Source organism: Bos javanicus, chromosome 29 (assembly GCF_032452875.1).
Source record: "Bos javanicus breed banteng chromosome 29, ARS-OSU_banteng_1.0, whole genome shotgun sequence".
Classification (NCBI taxonomy): domain Eukaryota; kingdom Metazoa; phylum Chordata; class Mammalia; order Artiodactyla; family Bovidae; genus Bos; species Bos javanicus.
In genome coordinates, this window is record NC_083896.1 from 4,973,515 (window position 1) to 4,996,488 (window position 22,974).

Below are 22,974 nucleotides of genomic sequence, written 5' to 3' on the forward strand. Positions count from 1 at the left end.
GGGGACATCAGTTCCTAAGGAAATTCAACAAAACTAATGATCATAAGAATCTGTAATGATGACACCACAAAAGTAATATTATAAAAGTAGGCATACTTGGCCTTCTTTACTGATATAATAACAAATTACCAATGTTACTCTCTGTGTGTACATGAAATTACTAAGCATTATATCCAAAGCCAAATTGCTAAAACAAACTGCCAGTTTACAATAGATATTCCTTGCTTGTATTCCTTCATTCTTTACTTCCAATTCCTTCAGCAAACTTTATCCTCAATAATAGCGTTTTTCGCTATTTTATGAGTATTCTCTGTTACAATGTTTGGTGTTAAAATATCAGTCTAAATTGCATAGCATTGCATAGGTTTAAAATAGGCCCTAAGCCGCTTGGCAGTGTTTGTGTCGAGACTATTCAACTTGTAGAGTAAATTTTAAGATTTGGACTATTGATAATTATCAGTGCTGGGAATGAAAGGAAAGGACAAAGAATGACTTCAGAGAAAATGAGTTTTAACTGCTTTAATTGAGCTGCTCCTTTTCAATTATTCAATTATGATGAATCAGGAGTCCTTTTGGTCAATATCTTGTCAAATCAAATTGCAGCAGACTTAAAGATAGATGGTTTCTAGCCAAAAGTCTTTAAAACCTACATCTGAATATGCCCAGAAGCTGTCAATATCTAACTATACATCCACCACTTTTCTTCTCTTAAAAGAAAAATCTTATGTCTATTTTTTAAGGATAAGACCATAACTTCCATTTTCTGATCTCATCAGACAAAATAGCACTGTCTGGAAAGGAATCATAGTTTTGTTTGTTTGTTTGTTTGTTTTTTTTAAGAGGTTTCTGTGGAACGCAATAGAAAAAGGAAGCAACCTTGTTAGAATTCAAAAAAAGCAAGCAACTCTTCTCATCACCTTGGTGCTCTGATTCTCTATGACATTTTAACAAAATGCCAGTTAGCCTTAGTTGTTTTAATTTTGTCAAGTGTAATTCTCAGAAGCCAGTGTAGTGTGGCAACACTACTCTCTCAACCACCTGAGAACTTTCCATTGAGATGCTCTGACCCTAGAGCAAAGTGCACAGTTCATTCTCTAACTTGCTCCTAAGCAATAATATGATAGATGAACTCTAATTCAATCAATATCAACTCCTCCCCTCAAACTCTAATTGACTGCACACAAGGTGCCAAAAGCATTTGGTATGAGAACCTTCTGGCTGAAAGAGCCCCAAGTAATTGAGTTATAAATGTGCCATTGTTCTTTGCTAATGTCCCAGCTGGAAAATAAAGACCAGGAAAAGACAAGCCCTGAAGATTATGTGCAGTGATCTGTTGGGAGGGTGGAAGTCCAGATACTTTGTGTCACACTGGCCTGCCTTTTATTTTAGAACATTTATTTCCTTGGAGAGTGGCCATTATAATAAAAACCGTATACCTTCAAGGTTCCAAGATGGTGGCACTCCAAATAGATGCTAGGGGACAAATAAAATATACAATTTAAAGGTGACTTGCCAAGCACGACTCTTACTTGGATATTCTCTGTGTCTATGCTGAATGTCAGCAATAACTGTAAGAGGAAGAAAAGGTAGGCCATAAGCAACTAAAGACTGACCTCTCAAAAATTCACTTTAGATAGAGAACAAGATGGCAGAACAGTAGGTGGATGTGGAGTATGTCTCTCTCCACAGATACATCAGGAACACACCTTCAGACACAGAAGTGCATGCAGAATGCCCACTGAGAGCAGACAGGAGGACCTGACCAGCAGAAAAAAATGTGCAGATCCACACAAAACTCATGGGCTTCCCTGATAGCTCAGTTGGTAAAGAATCCACCTGCAATGCAGGAGACCCCAGTTTGATTCCTGGGTTGGGAAGATCTGCTGAAGAAGGGATAGGCTACCCACTCCAGTATTTTGGCCTGGAGAATTCCATGGACTATATAGTCCAGAGGGTCACAAAGAGTCAGACATGGCTGAGTGACTTGCATTTTCACTTTCAAAATTCAGTAGGATGAAGGAACTGGGGGAAAAACAGGAGTGTTGGTAGGACTGGACCTACCCTCGGCAGGTTGGGGAACTGAAGCAGGTATCCGATCCCCACATTGGGACAATTGTCTGAGTCAGAGGAGAAACATTTAAAGCTGAGAGTGAAACAGCTGACCTGTGGCAGCCTAAATGAACGAGAATCAGATAGTCCTTGCCACAGCCATGCATACCCCAGACAGGGACCCAGGTCCCCTGGAAGGTGCAGCAGCTGGGAGCTGGAGTTTAGGGATCGTGGAGCAATCCCAGGGCGAGGGCTGCTGTTTACTGTGGAGAGACAGATCGAGGGGATGTGAGGGAGGAGACTGTGGTGGGAAATGCAGGTGGAGGAAAACCAGGCAGCCATGGAAGAAAGGCTATACTGCTGAGTCACATGTAGGGGGTGGAGCCATCACCATAGCCTCTATCCCCCTACAGGCCAGCATCCGCAGCTGAACAATAGAGGGGCTGGCCCATCAATCGCCTGACACCCTGAACCACAGAGCAGGAACCCAGCCAGTGGGCCCCTCTATGTGCCTGACCCACTGAACAACAGAGAAGGACCCCAGGCAAGGGAGCCCTCTAAGTGCCTGAATGGGTGGAGCTACGGAGAAAAAGCAACCAAAGAGGCCTTCTGATCATCAGCTACCAGAGGCTCGAGAAAAGACTCTATTGGGCCATAGCTCCTGCCGCGGAGGCAGGCCAGTCCCTGCACACTTGGCGCCGCCAGGGTCCCCGCAAGCCAAGCAGCAGCACCACCTTCATGCTCAACTCTCACTGGGACAGAGCTGCCACAGGCAAAAAAAGTCTTGTGTCTATGTGCACAGGGTTGCTTTGGTCATGTCCAACTCTGCAGCCCTGTGGACTGTGGCCTTCCAGGTTTCTCTGTCAGAAAGGGGTGTTCTCCAGGCAAGAATATTGGAGCATATTGGCCAATACTGGTTGCCATACCCTTCTAGAGCACTGTGTTTCCTGCTGCCCTGGACACCACCTCCCCCACCCCCCAAGTACCTGGTGTTGCCAGAACCGCTGTGACCCAAGCAGCTGCAACATCTCCACACCTGGTCCTCATTGGGGCAAACCTAAGTCCTCCAGGGCAGCCTCAGGAGCAATCCCCAGTGGTCAATCCACATGTAGAGGTGGAAATAAAACCACAGCTGAAACCCAAGGGCAGTGTGGCTAAGGAAGAAGACCCAAAACCCTCCCACCAGCTCTACAAGCTGCAGATTAAATCCACATTATCAACTAGGCAGACTCTGTGTCTATGGAATATATAAAAGGTCACTGAGAGTTCAAAACACACTAATGCTGATAGATGTGGACATGGGAGGCAAGAACAGAGAGGAGTAGGACCAGATTAGAACCTGAGCTGCCCCCACAGCAGGTCCAGGGAGCAGCACAGTGTTGGAGGGCATCATAGGGAGGTGAGGTGGGCTGTGACTCCCAGCAAGGGAAAGGACTCTGACAGCAGTGACTCAAGAAAAGCATTAATTATTCTTATGTTTTGACTTACTCTGTAGATTCTTTTGAATTTTTTTCTTTTCTTTTTTTCCCCTTTTTCTCCCTGCTCTGTTGTAGTTGTCAATTTTATTAGCACTATGAAATCTAGTTAAACTTTTTAGTTTTTTTTTTTTCTCTTGGTCACATTTTTTGTTGTTATAAACCTCTACTTCTATCTTGGGCTTTTGCAGTTCTGGGGAGGTTTTTTTTAATTTAAAATTTTTTAAACCTATCATTATTTTTTCTACATGTATTCCTTTGTTTTCTTTTCTGACTATTCTTTTCACCTTGCAGTTAATCTTTAATGTATATAAATCTTCTTTATCTACCTCTATTTAATTTTGCACGTCTATTCTTTCTTTCTTGCCTTTCCACTCAACATATTTGTTAGTTTTGTTTTCATTCCTTTATTCCCCACTTGGCACCTTACTTTAGTTTTGTTTTCCACTTTGTGTTTCAGTTAGCTTTGTTCTTAACTGGTAAATATGTATTTTTATTTCTTTTGTTCACTGGGTCAATCTATTGTACTTTATTTTTGTTGGACTGTTTTGACTTTGCTCATGGGTGTATATGTATAGATATATATTCCATTATTTTATTATTTGCCTGATTTTGTAACAGCTATTTGTCTGGGGTTCATCTTTGGTTTCTTGGTTTGGGATATTTATTTTAATCTCACTTAATGCCACAACAAACCACTTGTGGAATCTTCATTCCTGACAAGGGATCAAGCCCTGAGCCTTTGGAGTGGGAGCACTGGCTCCAAGACCCTAGACTACCAGAGAACTGACCCTGCTGCTGCTGCTGCTGCTGCTGCTGCTAATTTGCTTCAGTCGGGTCTGACTTTATGCCATCCCATAGACAGCAGCCCACCAGGCTCCCCTGTCCCTGGGATTCTCCAAGCAAGAACAGTGGAGTGGGTTGCCATTTCCTTCTCCAATGCATGAAAGTAAAAAGTGAAAGTGAAGTCACTCAGTCGTGCCTGACTCTTAGTGACCCCATGGACTGAAGCCTATCAGGCTCCTCTGTCAATGGGATTTTCCAGGCAAGAGTACTGGAGTGGGGTGCCATTGCCTTCTCCCTAGAGGGTATCAAATAGTGAGAACTCACACAAAGGAAACCACTAGAATACAAGACCCAGCATCACCCAACCACCAGTAGCAACCTGTGCAGGATGCCTCATCTAAACAACAAACAAAAATGCAAACCCAATCATCAGCAGACAGGAGTACCACCTCACTCAAGCTTGCCCATCAGAGGAAAAACAAACTAACAAACAAACAAAAACTCAGCACAAATCTCACCCTATACAAAGCTTACACAAACCACTGGACAAAACTTAGAAGGGAAGAAACCAAAAGGAAAAAAGAATTCAACCCTGAAGCTTGAGAAAAGGAGACCTCAAATACAGTAAGTTAAAAAAAAATAATCAAAAGGCAGACAAATACTACACAAATGAAAGAACAAACTAGAAGCACAGAAGTTCAAATAAATGAAGAGGAAATGGGGAAACTACCTGAAAAGCAATTCAGAATAATGATAGTAAAGATGATCAGAAACCTTGAGAGCAAAATGGAGAAAATGCTAGAATCAAATAACAAAGACCTAGAAGAATTAAAGAATAAGCATATGAGACAAAAAACACAATTACTGAAATTAAAAATACTCTAGAAGAATCAATATCAGAATATCTGAAGCAGAAGAATGAATCAGTGAGCTGGAAGATAAAATGGTAGGAATTACTTCTAAAGAGCAAAATAAAGTAAAAAGAATGAAAAGAACCGAGGATAGTATCAGAGACCTCTGGGACAATATCAAATGCACCTACATTCGAGTTACAGGGATCCCAGAAGAAGAAGAGAAAAAGAAAAGATATGAGAAAATTCTTGAAGAGATTATAGTTGAAAATTTCCCCAACATGGAAAAGGAAATAGCCAATCAAGTTCAAGAGGCACAAAAAGTCCATAGAGGATAAACCCAAGGAGAAACACACAAAGATACATTCTAATCAAACTAACAAAGACTAAACATAAAGAAAGAATCTTAAACGCAGCAAGGGAGAAGCAACAAATAACATACAAGGGAAACCCCATGTGCTTAACAGCTGATATTTCAGCAGAAACTCTGCAGGCAGAAGGGAATGGCAGGATATATTTAAAGAACTGAAAGGGAAACGTCTACAACCAAGATTACTGTACCCAGCAAGGATCTCATTCAAAAGTGATGGAGAAAGCTTTTCAGAGAAGTAAAAGTTAAGAGAATTCAGTACCACCAAACCAGAGCACAATGAACTGTGGAAAATTCTGAAAGAGATGGGAATACCAGACCACCTGACCTGCCTCTTGAGAAACCTATATGCAGGCTAGGAAGCAACAGTTAGAACTGGACATGGAACAACAGACTGGTTCCAAATAGGAAAGAGTATGTCAAGGCTGTATATTGTCACCCTGCTTATTTAACTTCTATGCAGAGTACATCATGAGAAATGCTGGGCTGGAAGACGCACAAGCTGGAATCAAGATTTCTGGGAGAAATATCAATAACCTCAGATATGCAGATTACACCACCCTTATGGCAGAAAGTGAAGAGGAACTAAAAAGCTTCTTGATGAAAGTGAAAGAGGAGAGTGAAAAAGTTGGCTTAAAGCTCAACATTCAGAAAACGAAGATCGTGGCATCTGGTCCCATCACTTCATAGGAAATAGATGGGGAAACAGTGTCAGAGTTTATTTTTCTGGGCTCCAAAATCACTGCAGATAGCAACTGCAGCCATGAAATTAAAAGACGCTTACTCCTTGGAAGGAAAGTTCTGACCAACCTAGATAGCATATTCAAAAGCAGAGACATTACTTTGCCAACAAAGGTCCGTCTAGTCAAGGCTATGGTTTTTCCAGTGGTCATGTATGGATGTGAGAGTTGGACTGTGAAGAAAGCTGAGCACTAAAGAAGTGATGCTTTTGAGCTGTGGTGTTGGAGAAGACTCTTGAGAGTCCCTTGGACTGCAAGGAGATCCAACCAGTCCATTCTAAAGGAGATCAGCCCTGGGATTTCTTTGGAAGGAATGATGCTAAAGCTGAAACTCCAGTACTTTGGCTACCTCATGCGAAGACTTGACTCATTGGAAAAGACCCTGATGCTGGGAGGGATTGGGGGCAGGAGGAAAAGGGGATGACAGAGGATGAGATGGCTGGATGGCATCACCGACTCGATGGACGTGAGTTTGAGTAAACTCTGGGTGTTGGTGATGGACAGGGAGGCCTGGTGTGCTGCAATTAATGGGGTCACAAAGAGTTGGACACCACTGAGTGACTGAACTGAACTGAAACCAGCTTTACAACAAATATTAAAGGGAAGAAATAGTCAAGAAAAACAAGAGAAGAAAAAAAATCTACCAAATCTTCAAAATAATTAAGAAGATGGCAATAGGAACATATATATCAATAATTACTTTAAATGTAAACAGATTAAATACTCCAACCAAAAGACATAGACTGGGTGAATGGACACAAAAAAAAGACCCATATATATTCTGTCTACAAGAAACCCACTTCAGACCTAAAGACATATAGACTGAAAGTGAGAGGATGGAAAAATATATTCCATGAAAATGGGAAGCAAAAGAAAGCTGGAGTAGAAATCCTTATATCGATAAAATAGGCCTTAAAATAAAGAATATTATAAGAGACAAGGAAGGCACTACATAATGATCAAGGGATCAATCCAAGAAGAAGATATAATGATGGTAAATATCTATGCACCTAACATAGGAGCACCTCAATACATAAGACAAACGGTAACAGACATAAAAGCAGAAATTGACAGTAACACAATAATAGTAGGAGACTTTAACACCCCACTCACACAATGGACAGATCATCAAAACAGAAAATTAATAAGGAAACACAAGTCTTAAATGATAAATTAGATGAGATGAACCTCACTGATATCTTCAGGACATTCCATCCAAATGCAGAAGAATACACTGTCTTCTCAAGTGCACATGGAACATTCTCCAGGATAGACCACATGTTGGGTCACAAATCAAACCCCAGTAAATTTGAGAAAATTGAAATCATATCAAGCATCTTTTCTGACCACAATGCTATGATAATAGATATCAATTACAAGAAAAAAGTTGTAAGAAACACAAACACATGGAGATTAAGCAACACGTTTCTAAATAACCAACAGGTTACTGCAAAAATCAGAAGGAAAAATTTTAAAAAATTTCTAGAAACAAATGACAATGGAAACACAACTCAAAACCTATGGGATGCTGCAAAAACAGTCCTAAGAAGGAATTTATAGCAATACAATCCTACCTCAAGAAGCAAGAAAAACATCAAACAGACAACCTAAATTTACACCTAAAACAACTGGAAAAAGAACAAAAAATCCTCAAAATTAGAAGGAAAGAAATCATAAAGACCCAAGAAGAAATAAATGAAAAAGAAATGAAAGAAGCAATCATAAAGATTAATAAAACTAAAAGCTGGTTCTTTGAGAAGATAAACAAAATAGACAAACCTTTAGCCAGACTCATCAAGAACAAAAGAGAGAAGAATCAAATCAACAAAATTAGAAATTAAAAAGGAGAGGTTACAACAGACAGTGTAGAAATACAAAGGATTATAAGAGACTGTTATGAACAATTATATGGCAATAAAATAAATAACCTGGAAAAATGGACAGATTCTTAGAAAAGTTCAATCTTCCAAGACTGAGCCAGGAAGAAATAGAAATTATGAACAACCCAATTTTGCAAGCACTGAAATTGAAGCTGTGATCAAAAATCTCCCAAAAAACAAAGCCTAGGACCAGATCGCTTCACAGGAGAATTCTATCAAACATTTAGAGAAGAGCTAATGCCTATCCTTCTAAAACTGTTTAAAAAAATTACAGAAAAAGAAACAATTCCAAACTCATTCTACGAGGCCACCATCACCCTGATACCAGACAAAGACAATACAAAAAAAGAAAACTACAGGCCAATATCACTGATGAACATAGATGCAAAAATCCTCAACAGAATTTTAGCAAACAGAATTCAGCAACACATCAAAAAGCTCATACGCTATGATCAAGTTGGGTTTATTCCAGGGATGCAAGGATTCTTCAATATATGCAAATCAATCAATGTGATACACCATATTAACAAATTGAAAGATAAAAACCATATGATAATCTCAATAGATGCAGAAAAGCCTTTGACCAAATTCAGCACCCATTTATGATTAAAGCTCTTCAAAAAATGGGCATAGAAGGAACCTACCTCAACATAGTAAAGGCCATATTTGATAAGCCTACAGCAAGCCTTATTCTCAGTGGTGAAAAACTGAAAGTACTCCCCCTAAGATCAGGAGCGAGACAAGGGTGTCCACTTATACCCCTATTATGCAACATAGTTCTGGACGTCCTAGCTACAGCAATCAGAGAAGAAAAAGAAATAAAAGGAATCCAGACTGAAAAAGAAGCAAAGCTCTCACTGTTTGCAGATGACATGATACTGTACATAGAAAACCATAAATATAGTATCAGAAAATGACTAGAGCTAATCAGTGAATTTAGCAAAGCTTCAGGATGCAAAATCAATACACAGAAATTACTTGCATTTCTATATTCTAACAATGAAAAATCATAAAGAGAAATTAAGGAATCAACCCCATTCACCATTGCAACAAAAAGAATTAAATATCTAGGAATAAACTAACTTAAGGAGACAAAAGAACTGTACACAGAAAATTATAAGACACTGATGAAAGAAATCAAAGTCAACATAAACAGATGGAGAGCTATTCCATGTTCCTGGGTAAGAAGAATCAATACTGTAAAATTGGCTATACTACCAAATGTAATCTACAGATTCAATGTGATCCCTATCAAATTACCAATGGCATTTTTCACAGAACTAGAACAAAAATTTTCACATTTCATATGAAAATACAAAAGACCCCGAATAGCCTAAGCTGTCTTAAGAAAGCAGAATGGAGCTGGAGAAATCAACCTTCCTGACTTCAGATTATCCTACAAAGCTATAGTCATCAAGACAGTATGGTACTGGCACAAAAACAGAAATATAGACCAACAGACCAAGGTAGTAAGCCCAGAAATAAACCCTTGCACCTATAAGCACCTTATTTTTGACAAAGGAGGCAAGAATATACAATGGGGCAAACACAGCCTCTTCAATAAAAGGTGCTGGGAAAACTGGACAGCTATATGTAAAAGGTTGAAATTAGAATGCTTCCTAACACCATACACAAAGATAAACTCAAAATGGATTAAAGACCTAAATGTAAGACCAGAAACTATAAAACTCTTAGTGGAAAACAGGCAGAACACTCGATGACATAAATCAAAGCAAGATCCTCTATGACCCACCTCCCAGAGTAATTGAAATAAAAACAAAAGTAAACAGGTGGGACCTGATTAAACTTAAAAGCTTTTTCACAGCATAGGAAAATATAAACAAGGTGAAAAGACAGCCCTCAGAATGGCAGAAAATAATAGCAAATGAAACAACTGACAAAGAATTAATTTCCAAAATATACAAGCAGCTCATACAACTCAATGCCAGAAAAACAAACAACCCAATCAAAAAGTGGGGAAAAGACCTAAACAGACATTTCTCTGAAGAAGACATACACATGAAAAGAAGCTTAACATCTCTCATTATTAGAGAAATGCAAATCAAAACCACAATGAGATATCACCTCACACCAGTCAGAATGGCCCTCATCAAAAAGTCTACAAACAATAAATGCTTGAGAGGGTGTGGAGAAAAGGGAACATTCTTGCACTGTTGGTGGGAATGTAAATTGATACAGCCACTATGGAAGATGGTATGCTGCTGCTGCTGCTGCTAAGTCACTTCAGTCGTGTCCGACTTTATATGACCCCATAGACGGCAGCCCACCAGGCTCCCCCATCCCTGGGATTCTCCAGGCAAGAACACTGGAGTGGGAAGACAGTATGGAGATTCTTAAAAAAAAGAAAAAAAAAAACTACAAATAAAACCACCATATGACCCAGCAATCTCACTCCTAGGCATGTACCCTGAGGAAACCAAAATTGAAAAAGGCACACGTATCCCATTGTTCAGGGCTTTCCTCATAACTCTGTTGTTAAAGAATCTGCCTGGAATGCAGGAGACCTGGGTTTGATTCCTGGGTCAGGAAGATCCCCTGGAAAAGGAAATGGCAACCCACTCCAGTATTCTTGCTGGAAGAATTCCATGGACATTTGAGCCTGGGAGGCTACAGTCCATGGGGTCGCAAGAGTCAGATACTACTTAGCGACTAAAGGGAGAGAGAGAGAGATTCCATTGTTCATTGCAGCACTATTTACAATAGCTAGAGCATGGAAGCAACCTAAATGTCCATTGCCAGATGAATGGATAAAGAAGTGGTACATATACACAATGGAATATTACTCACCCATAAAAAGGAACACATTTGAGTCAGTTCTGATAAAGTGGGTGAACCTAGAACCTATTATACTGAATGAAGTGAGTCTGAAAGAGAAAGATAAATACCATATTCTAATGCACATACACAGAATCTAGAAAAACGGTACTGAAGAATTTATTTAGAGGGCAGCAGTGGAGAAAAAGACATAGAGAATAGACTTATGGACATGGGGAGAGAGGAGGAGAGGGTGAGATGTATGGAGAGAGTAACATGGAAACACCCCACCATATGTAAGATAGACAGCCAACGGAAATATGCTGTATGTCTCAGGAAACTCAAACAGGGGCTCTGTATCAACCTAGAGGGGTGGGGTGGGGAGGGAGATGGGAGGGAGGTTCAGGAGGGAGGGGATACATGTATACCAATGACTGATTCATGTTGAGGTTTGACAGAAAAGAACAAAATTCTTTTAAGCAATTGTCCTTCAATAAAAATAAATTTTAAAAAATTTGCTTTAGTTTCCCAAAATCCTTCAACTAGGAAATTGCTTTGGAGTGCAGTTTCCTAAGACAGTTCCCTGGACTCAAGTTGGAGGGTAAACCCATGATACCCAAAGCTAGAGAAGTTCCCTACCACACTTCATTTTTCCCGTCTGTCCTAAAATTATTCACACTTGGTTGTGTACCTGTCATTTTTGCAAGGAGTCCCAAGTTGGGTATATGATACTAATGCAATAACAAAAGACAGGTGGTAACATCAAAAGACTGTGGTATAGTTAGAGAGACAAGTGATGCATCTGAGGTAATAATTATACATTGAACAAAATCTTATACATTATTCTTAGATTTTAGTATGTAAAATACAGTTCTACCCATTTTTCTTGCAAGCATCCTCTACAATCCCCTCTCTCCTACACATCATTTAAATTTAAATATTAGTGGAAAACACCTCTAACCACCTAAAAATATTCTATGACAGAGAAAAGTAATCAATGTGCCCTCTGGAGAGATTTTTATGACTTCAAAATTACATTTAGAATTTGAGTTACTTACTTAATAAACTTGGATTCATTTGGTATATTTTATTGTCTCTAAGCTACCACAGGCAGCTAAACAAGTTATAGCTAAAGGCTTCAGGCTTCAGGCTGTATTTTTAGTTAGATTCTTACTATAGTCCCTGTAGGAAGTACTACCATTAGCTCCCTGAAACAAACCATAAAAAGGTCAAGTAACCGCCTCTAAATGCTGTATTCAGAACTGAAACCTAGGACTTTGCCACTCTAAAGTTATAGAGCTTAGAGTACATGAGAAATAGTGAAGAACAGAGAATAGAGAGCTGGTTGCTAAAACAAGCAGCCCTGAGATGGGATGGCTACCATTAAAAGCCAGACAACAGAATTACAACACAACAATCTAATTTCAGGACAAATAAAATAATGACTCTGGTCTTGAAGAAAGTTTATATTCTGTGAAGTATGCTCTCTTTAATAAATCAAGGAAATGCACAATACATTTTAGTCACATTTCTATGAGATATAAAATATAGCCGTGTTTAAATGAATTGCTGTTGTTCAGTCGCTAAGTCATGTCTGACTCTTTCCTACTCCATGGACTGCAGCACTCCAGGCTCCACTGTCCTTCACCATCTCCAGGAGTTTGCTCAGATTCATGTCCTTTGAGTCCGTGATTCTCTAACCATTTCATCCTCTGCTGCCCCTTTCTACTTTTGCCTCCAATCTTTCCCAGCATCAGCGTCTTTTCTAATGAATCGACTCTTTGCAGCAGGTGGCCAAAGTACTGGACCTTCACTTTTAGTATCAGTCCTTCCAATGAATATCAAGGATTGATTTCCTTTAGGATTGACTGGTTTGAGCTCTTTGCAGTTCAAGGGACTCTCAAGAGTCTTCTCCAGCACTGCAATTTAAAAGCATCAATTCTTTGGCACCCAGGCTTCTTTACAGTCTAGCTCTCACATCCATACATGACTACTGGAAAAACTGTAGCTTGGATTGTACTGACCTTTCTCGGCAAAGTGATGTCTCTGCTTTTTAATATGCTGGGGGTTTGTCATAGCTTTTCTTCCAAGGAACAAACATTCTTTTAATTTCATGGCTGCAGTCTCCGTCTGCAGTGATCTTGTTGAAATGGATAAGCTTTATTTATTTGGGGATGCAGTTGGTCCTAAGCAAAATGATAAAATGGGAAAACATCTCTATAAGTAAAAGCCTCTCTTTCTTCTCCAGAGTCCATGGTCTACTCTATCACAATTGGTTTCTTGAAAAGAAAAAAAAGTGTTATTGGTCACTCCACAGTTCTCTGTGGTTCTATCAATTTCTTTTCCCTAGAATATTCACATTTTCAATCTTAGTATCAGGAATGAAATAAAAAATCTTTCTTGTTAAAAAATTTCAGCCACCAGAGAATGTTAAATTGGAGTGTGCATATTTGGAGAACAGTAAGAGGCATTATCAGAGTTCCTAAAATCACAGTGCATAGGCACCTATGCAACTTAGGGGAAAATGCAGTCTGTGTAACAATTTGACTTATGAAAAATGCGTTTCTCTTAGAGCTGTCTTCTCAGTAAGATAGCTTTGTGTTTGCAATATTCCCAAAGTCTCTCTGGTATAGACAACTAAGACATGTGAGACTAAACCGTGAAAGACAATCAAAATCTTTTGCCCCATGAACCACTTATTGTTCTGTTACAATGCGCATCTCAGTGATTGCATTCTGAAAAAGAACTTTGTTCTCACTGTCAAGGACACCGTTTGGTTCATTCCACATAACTAGGCTGTTTTGCAGAGTCCTAATTAGTCATTTTATTTACTTTTTCTTTCTCTTCCTAAGAGATACCAATCCAAGTAGCATTCATAATTTAGGAAACTTTCCCCTAAGAGCCCTGAGGTTTCCTAATGGTTGTGTTCACAAAGCTGAAACTCTAACATCATTGATTTTTATGGCATTATTTCTTAATGGACCCTGTTAAAATGTAAGTGACTAAAAAGTACATAAGTTACCTCCGTTTGAGCTTTAAAATAAGAAAGATCACAAAGAGGCCTTTTATCTCTGTCTCAACTCCAGTGAACTGTAGCTCAGTAAATAACAGCTCAGTTCTTAATTCAGAAGGACCTCATGATTAAAAGGAAAAGTCCCATTAACAATCATACCAATTCATTTAGATGAAACATTCTGTTAAGCAGAAAATGTTCTGAATACTTTGTGAAAAATATATCTGCTGCTGCTGCTGCTAAGTCACTTCAGTTGTGTCCGACTCTGTGCGACCCCATAGACAGCAGCCCACCAGGCCCTGCTGTCCCTGGGATTCTCTAGGCAAGAACACTGGAATGGGTGAAAAATATATCTAAGTGGTACATAAATGGGCTCTTTTATCCATTGGTGTAGCTCAATAGGTTAATGAAAAGTCTTTCTTAAGAGATAATGTTAGGGCTATCTGAGAGCTTAATATATTTGGAGTTTAGAAACAGGCGATGAAATCTTCAGTATTCTGTCAGGTTGTTAAAATCATCTAAGGCTAGTTGTGGACAAAATCTATGCCTACTTGACTGGCTCATGGTGACATGCATGAAATTTGTTGATGATCTCAGTTCAGCACTTGCAGTAGCTAATGAAATAATTGATACCATGTGTCATATTTTACTCTCATAGAGTACTAAAATTAATTTTAAAATGCCATTGCCTAATCAATACTTAAATATCATTTAACAATATTCAACCATCCTCTGTTATGAAACTAATACATTGCTGACACTGTGGTACAGAGTGCAGGAGATTTACAGATTCAAAACACATTTTTCTTGACCTGCAGAAATTTAAGATCTAGTAAGAAGTTAGACTAAAACTGAGGATCATAATTGTATGCAAGAGCTATAAAGAAAACAATGGAGGTGACATCTGTACTGGTTATGGAAAGATGAGTTGAAGTATCTCACAGAACATAGACAAAGATATTCTGATAGAACAAACAGATCTGGAGCTGTGAAAGAGCATAGTGTGTCCGGGGGAAACTGATACCTAGGGAAAATGCCTACGACATAATAGATGTTCAATAAATGTCTCTGGAATGAATGAATAAAAGGCAAAAATGAAAAATTACATTTGACTGGAAATATAAACCGCATATGTGAATAAAAGGAAAAGAAAAAGTTCAATAAACAGAAATGAATTTGGGGAAACAAAAATGGAGGCAAGTACCAGTGGTCAATTTCCAAGGAGTGTTTTTCTTAATAGTACTGTAATATTTATGTAACTGAAATGAAGTTTAGATATAGAGACATTTTTTCCAACTATCAATTTCTGCATTTAAAAAAATCTCAGACTTAATGGCTTAAAACATCAAAAGCATTTATTTGCTCACAACTGCACTATTTGGCTGGGGTTTGGGAGGTAATAGTTGATCTTGGCTCCACTTAGCTGAGGCAGCTTAAAGACTGGGGCCTACAGGTAACTGAAGACTTGCTCATCCATACACCTCACAGCTGGTCTTGCTATCAGCTGAGACCTTCACCAGAAATGTCAACTGAAGTACGTACACACAACCCTTCTCTTAACTTGAGCTGCCTAACAACGTGGTGTTTGTGTTCCAGGGGTGAGTATCCCAAGAGAGATGCAGGTAGAAGCTCTGTAATTTTTAGATCTAGCCTTGAAAGCTACATAGTATCATATCTGCTGTACTCTTTTGCTCAAAGCATATACAACCCCTTCCAAGTTGAAAGGGATAGAAAATGCACTCCTTGTCTTGATGTTGGTGTGACAAGGATTGTTAAGAGCATGCAAGAACAGAAATATTGCTGTGAACATTTTTAGAAAATGAAATCTACCACAATTTTTTCCCCTCATCCCTGTAATAAATAATAAAAATGACATCTACAAAATAGGAATCTAACAATCTTTTTAACGGATCAACAGTGGAGACCACAAAATTCATCATTTGGCTAGCTCAAGACATCAATTATAATTGCCAATTTACTAATGTGATATTTTAAGCTTCATTAGAACAGGAAATGAGTGTTTTACTTAATCATTATATTTCCAACACCTGTTGGAAACAGGGCTTTTTAAAAAATAAATGTCTAATTAACATTTTCCAACTAAATGAATATATAAGTATATAAACAATATTAAAATCACTACTTCTTATATAATTATCTCCCGTAGTCTTTTTACATATAAATATTTTAGAATCTTAATCTCAATTTTTATGTCAATATATTTTTTAGTGTGATCCACTCATATATAGTGACAATTGAAAGTTCCTGAGGATTATAATCTTGCCAAGGTGGGTGTACGGTCAGGCCACTCATCATGTCTGTTCTCTTGCGCTTTGTCCATCCCCTGCCGGTCCAGTGCCTGCTTCACCTACACCCTCCTCACAGGACTGACCTTTCCACATACTTGCCCCAGGCCCCAGCTAATGATTGTTCTAACCTTTGGTGGTGGTTCAGTAGCTAAGTCGTGTCCAAGTCTCGTACTCCATGGACTGTAGCCCACCAGGCTCCTCTGTCCATGGGATTTCCCAGGCAAGAATATTGGAGTGTGTTGCCATTTTTGTCTCCAGGGATCTTCCTGACCCAGGGATGAAACCCGCATCTCTTGCATTGCAGGTGGTCTCCTGCATCGCAGCTGATTCTTTACTGGGAGCCACCAGGGAAGCCCATTCTAACCTTTGGATCAGAACATTTCCACCTGGAGGGCTTATCAGGGGGTAGTGCGGCGGTGGGGAGGGGGACACTCTGGGTTTCTCTGGTAACTGATGAGCTAACCTGATGTCAATTTCCCCTGTAACAGGTCCCCCCCTCCCCCAAGAGTAAAAACTGAAGCCAGCTCTTGCCAGTTGCCCAGGGCATGCTGTGGGGTGTTGCTCCAGGACCTTGCTTCTGTCACTGACAGCCAGCTATTTCTTCAGTCTCGAATCTGGGCCGAGTGCAGCCCAACAGAGAGGGAGGGGTGTCAATAGCAAATAGTCAATATTTTTCTTATTTCTTAATAACAGTAATTCTGAAATCAGAGCACATTTTTAAAATGCTTTATTTATTGATTGATTGATTTGGCTGTGCCAGGTCTTAGCTGCACACACGGGATATTTGATCTTCACTGTGGCTGAGTGATCTTCTGTTACCACATGTGGGATCTAGTTCCCTGACCAGGGATGGAACCTGGGCCCCCTGCACTGGGAGCTCGGAGTCTTAGCCACTGGACCACCAGGGAAGTCCCAGAGCAAGTTTTTAAAAATCAGATACATTATCAAAGTTTGAACTGCCCTTTAAAAAATGTACCCACTTTCTTCCATTGACTAAAATAAACCCTGAAGTCAATTCAATCACTGTGAAAACAATATTCAAATCCCTTTGAAACATTTCATGTATTTTTAATTTACCTTAAATATATGTAAGATAGAAGACTAAAAAAACCCTCAATCTATTAGTCTGTGTACTCCTGTTATAGTTGCTGCAGGAATGCCTAATTCATGTTGAGTGATCCCCTGTCCTCAGTGGAAGCATGGATATTGACAGAACCTGATTTCTAACATAGGGAAAAAATGTCTCTGTTTTGTTATTTGTAAGATACCTCATACTTTGATCTCTTCACATGTTACATTGTATGATTTAAGGGACTTACATGTTTGGACTACTTTTATTACAAGATTATTGAATGATTTACTTTGAAGTGCTGCACAAAGTTTCATTTGCTAATCAATGAATGCTTAATCTAGTTTCCTAAACTGTTACCAAGGAGGCTTGTCAGTTTCAATTCCCTTCAGTAATATTTCTAGCTAACAAGGATGAAATTATATTGTAGGGAAATGTGAAGGAGCATGTGATAAGGTTTAGGATGCTCTCCATTTTGAATATGGAAGAGAATGTTGTCAGGTGAATTTCCTGTAGCCCCTAAGCTCTCCCAATGCCTGTTGTCTCGAGTGACACAAATGTTGGCCATACATACACACACGAGTTAGTCTGAAAATGACAGTGATAAGATATGACTTTTTAATCTATTTGTTAAATTTCTGGTAAATTCTTATGCCTACAGCACTTAACACAAGTGTAGTAGGGAGAATGGGAGCAAGGAGACTGCTCTGGCTTCGTCATAAGAAGTTTTGCACTGACCTCCATGTCTTATTCCTGATTTTAGAGGAAATGCTTTCAGCCCTTTTTAAAAGATTTATTTACTGGCTGTGGTGGGTCTTCCTTGCTGCACACAGGCATTCTCTAGTTGTGCAAGTGGGGGCTACTCTTTGCTGTGGTGTGTGGGCTTCTCAGGCAGTGGCTTCTCTTGCTGCAGAGAATGGTTCTAGGCACGCAGACTTCAGTAGTTGCAGTACATGGGCTCAGTAGTTGTAGCACACGGGTTTAGTTGCTCCCAGCATGTGGGATCTTCCCCAAAAAGACATTGAACCAGTGTCCCTGCATAGCAAGGCAGATTCTTAACCATGGACCACCAGGGAAGCCCTCAGTTTTTCACCTTTGACTGTGATGTCAGACGTGGATTTATCATACATGGCCTTTATTATGTTGAGGTAGGTTCCTCTATGCCCACTTTCTGGAAACCTTTTATCATAAATGGATTTTGAATGTTATCAAAAGCTTTCTCTGTACCTACTGAGATGATCATATGGTTTTTAGTCTTCAATTTGTTAATGTGGTGTATCACACTGATTGACTTGTGGATACTGAAAAATTCTTGTGTAATTGGGATAAATCTGGCTTGATCATAGTATATGATTCTTTTAATGTATTGTTGTATTTGGTTGGCTAGTATTTTGTTGAGCATTTTTGCATAAAAGAAATCCTCCTATACCATTCATTAATGGGAATGTAAAACCATACAGCCATTTTGGAGGACAGTATGTGGGTTCCTTTAAAAAACTAAAAACTGAGCCACAGTGTGATCCTGCAATCCCACTCCTGGACAACTATCTGGGGAAAACCGTAATGCAAAAAGATACACGCTCCCCAGGTTTTCATAGGAGCACTAGTTACAATAGTCAAAGCATGGAAACAAACTAAATATCCATCAGCAGAGGAATGAATAAAGATGTGATCCACATATACAATGGAGTGTTACTCAGTCATGAAAAATAAATGAAATAAAAACTCATTTGCAGCAACACGGATGGACCTAGAGATTGTCATATTGAGTTAAGGAAGTCAGACAGAGAAAGACAATTGTCATATCATCTATATGTGAAATCTTTAAAAATGGTATAAATGAACTTATTTACAGAACAGAAATAAGGTCACAGATGTAAAAACAAACTAATGGTTACTAGGGGTTCAGTTCAGTCAGTCGCTCAGTCATGTCTGACTCTTTGCGACCCCATGAATCGCAGCACACCAGGCCTCTCTATCTATCACCAATTCCCAGAATTCACTCAAACTCACGTCCATCGAGTCAGTGATGCCATCCACCATCTCATCCTCTGTCATCCCCTTCTCCTCCTGCCCCCAATCCCTCCCAGCATCAGAGTCTTTTCCAGTGAGTCAACTCTTCGCATGAGGTGGCCAAAGGACTGGAGTTTCAGCTTTAGCATCATTCCCTCCAAAGAAATCCCAGGGCTGATCTCCTTCAGAACGGACTGGTTGGATCTCCTTGCAGGCCAAGGGACTCTCAAGTCTTCTCCAACGCCACAGTTCAAAAGCATCAATTCTTCAGCGCTCAGCTTTCTTCACAGTCCAACTCTCACATCCATACATGACCACTGGAAAAACCATAGCCTTGACTAGACAGACCTTTGTTGGCAAAGTAATGTCTCTGCTTTTCAATATGCTATCTAGGTTGGTCATAACTTTCCTTCCAAGGAGCAAGCTTCTTTTAATTTCATGGCTGCAATCACCATCTGCAGTGATTTTGGAGCCCCCAAAAATAAGGTCTGACATTGTTTCCATTGTTTCCCCATCTATTTCCCATGAAGTGATGGGTACTAGGGGTGAAGGGGGGATAAATTGGGAGATTGGGATTAACATATTAATATCTGTTGTTGTTGTTCAGTCACTAAGTAGTATCGAACTATTTGTGATCCATGGACTGCAGCACACCATCTCCCAGAGTTTTCTCAAGCACAAGTCCCTTGAGTCAATGATGCCACACTACTATATATAAAATAAATAACTAATGAGGACCTACTGAATAGCACAGAGAACTACTCAATACTCTGCAATCTAAATTGTAGACACATCACAAAAATCCAATTTTAGAACACTCCCATTACCCCTTAAAATTTTCCTTCATCCTGTGTTTAGTCAATTCTGTCATTTACCTCAGCCCCAATTAACTGCTAGTCTGATATCTGTATCCACAGATTTGATTTTTTATACATTTTATATAACTGGAATCAGCATGTAGTATATAGCATCTAGCTTCTTTTTCTTAACATATTTCTGAGATTCACTCATGCTGCAACATTTGACAGAACTTCATTCCTTTTTATTATTAAATAATATCCCATTGTAAAGATATACCACATTTTTAATCCATTCACCATTTGGATATTGGAATGTTTCAAGTTTTGTACTATTCTGAATAATGCTATATAACATTTATGTGCAAGACTTTGCATGAATATATTTTTTCCATTTACCTTAAATAGATTCTTAAGAGTAGAATACCTGAACTGTACAATAAGTTTATGTTTAACTGTACAATAACTTTCCCATATTACACCAAATTGTTTTCCAAAGTGACAGTAGCATTTTACGTTCTCACCAGCAGTTTTTCATTTTCTCCATGTCCTTGTCAACATTTATTATCTATCTCTTTGATTATAGTTATTTTTATGAGTATAAAATAGTATTTCATTATGGTTTTAATTTAAAATTTACTAATGATCAGCGACTTCACTTTCACTTTTCACTTTCATGCATTGGAGAAGGAAACGGCAACCCACTCCACTGTTCTTGCCTGGAGAATCCCAGGGACAGGGGAGCCGGGTGGGCTGCCGTCTACAGGGTCACACAGAGTCGGACACGACTGAAGTGACTTAGCAGCAGCAGTAGCAGTGACATTGAGCATCTTTTCACGTGCTTGTGAACTTTTGTACATGAATAGAATAATGAAGTAGAATAATTTGCAAAGAGAGGAGTGAGGTGACATCATTGTCACTATTTTTAAAAGTAGTCAGTCATGATCTCTCCACTAAAAAGAAAGCATTTGGAGAGAAACCTGAAAGGAGTGGGGAAAAGCATTCCAGGCAGAGGAAACAAGAAGTGCAAATGCCTTAGAATGAGAGCAGTTTTCATACATTCTAAGTAAACCAGGAGGACACTGGAGATGAAGCAAAGTGGCAGAGTGGTGATGGCAGACAGGTAACAGATGGGCTAGAGGGAGTGCAGGTCATATAGAGGCTTAAAATTATTATAAGTGGGTGCAGTTCAGTCATTCTGTCGTGTCTGACTCTTTGTGACCCTATGGACTGCAGCATGCCAGGCTTCCTTGTCCATCACCAGCTCCCAGAGCTTGCTCAAACTCATGTCCATTGAGTTGTTGATGCTATTCAACCATCTCATCCTCTGTCGTCCCCTTCACCTCCTGCCTTCAATCTTTCCCAGCATCAGGATCTTTTCCAATGAGTCAGTTCTTCGCATCAGGTGGCCAAAGTATTGCAGTTTCAGCTTCAACATCAGTCCTGCCAATGAATATTCAGGACTGATTTCCTTTAGGATGGACTGGTTTGATCTCCTTGCAGTCCAAGGGACTCTCAAGAGTCTTCTCCAACACCACAGTTCAAAAGCATCGATTCTTCAGTGCTCAGCTTTCTTTATGTCCAACTCTCACGTCCATACAGGACTACTGGAAAAACCATAGCTTTAACTAGATGGACCTTTGTTGGTAAAGTAATATCTCTGCTTTTTATATGCTGTCTAGGTTTGTCACAACTTTCCTTCCAAGGAGTAAGCATCTTTTTATTTCATGGCTGCAGTTACCATATGCAGTGATTTTGGAGACCAATAAAATAAAAGTCTGTCACTGTTTCCATTGTTTCTCCATCTATTTCCCATGAAGTGATGAGACCAGCCGCCATGATCTTCATTTTTTGAATGTTGAGCTTAAGCCAACTTTTTCACTCTCCTCTTTCATCTTTATCCAAAGGTTCTTGAGTTTCTCTTTGCTTTCTGCCGTAAGGGTGGTGTCATCTGCATATCTGTTATAAGTAGGTTAATTATACTTAAAAACAAAACAGCCTTATAGTAAAAAAGTTCATATTTGTGGTTACCAAAGGTGGAGGAAGGTGGGGTAGAGAAAGGGGAAATTGGATGAAGGTGATCAAAAGGTACAAACTCCCAGTTATAAATAAGTACTAGTGATATAACATACATATGATAAATATAATAATGCTGCCGTATGCTATACATGAAAATTATCAATACAGTAAATCTGTGAGCTCTTATCACAAAGAAAGTGTTTTTCTATTTCTTCAATTTTGTGTCATATGGGATAGTGGATGTTTGCTAAACTTTATTGTGGTAATCATTTCATTATATATGCAAGTCATATCATTATGCTATACACTTTAAACACATACAGTGTTGTATGTCAATTATAGCTTCATAAAACTGGAAGGGGAGAAAAGAAGAAAAAAGTTATTATAAGGGTTGAGCTTTGGTGGACAGATTTATACTCATTTGACCTTAAGAAACTTATGTTTAAAAAAAAATTCCAAATGATATTTTGTAAATTTATACTAGGAGTTAATGGACAAGATTATTCATATCTGCAGATTAACATAGTCACTCTGGAGGAACTGGGAAGACAGTGTATAGATGATAAACAATAAAAACACTTGAACTCAACTATCTATTCATTGCTGGATACTCAACTTTCTGTGTGAGAAATTTGCTAGTCATTCTAGGATATACAAGCACAGTCTTAACGCTTAAGAGAGCAAAATGGTCCTGTGGCCTGACTGGTCGATAGAGAAAATGCCATGGCTTCATCTGAAAAAGGACCCAACTGCTGTCCAGTCTCAAAGTGATTTTTTTGCCAATATGATTGGTAAAAAGAGATATTTCATTATTATTTTGATTTGCAT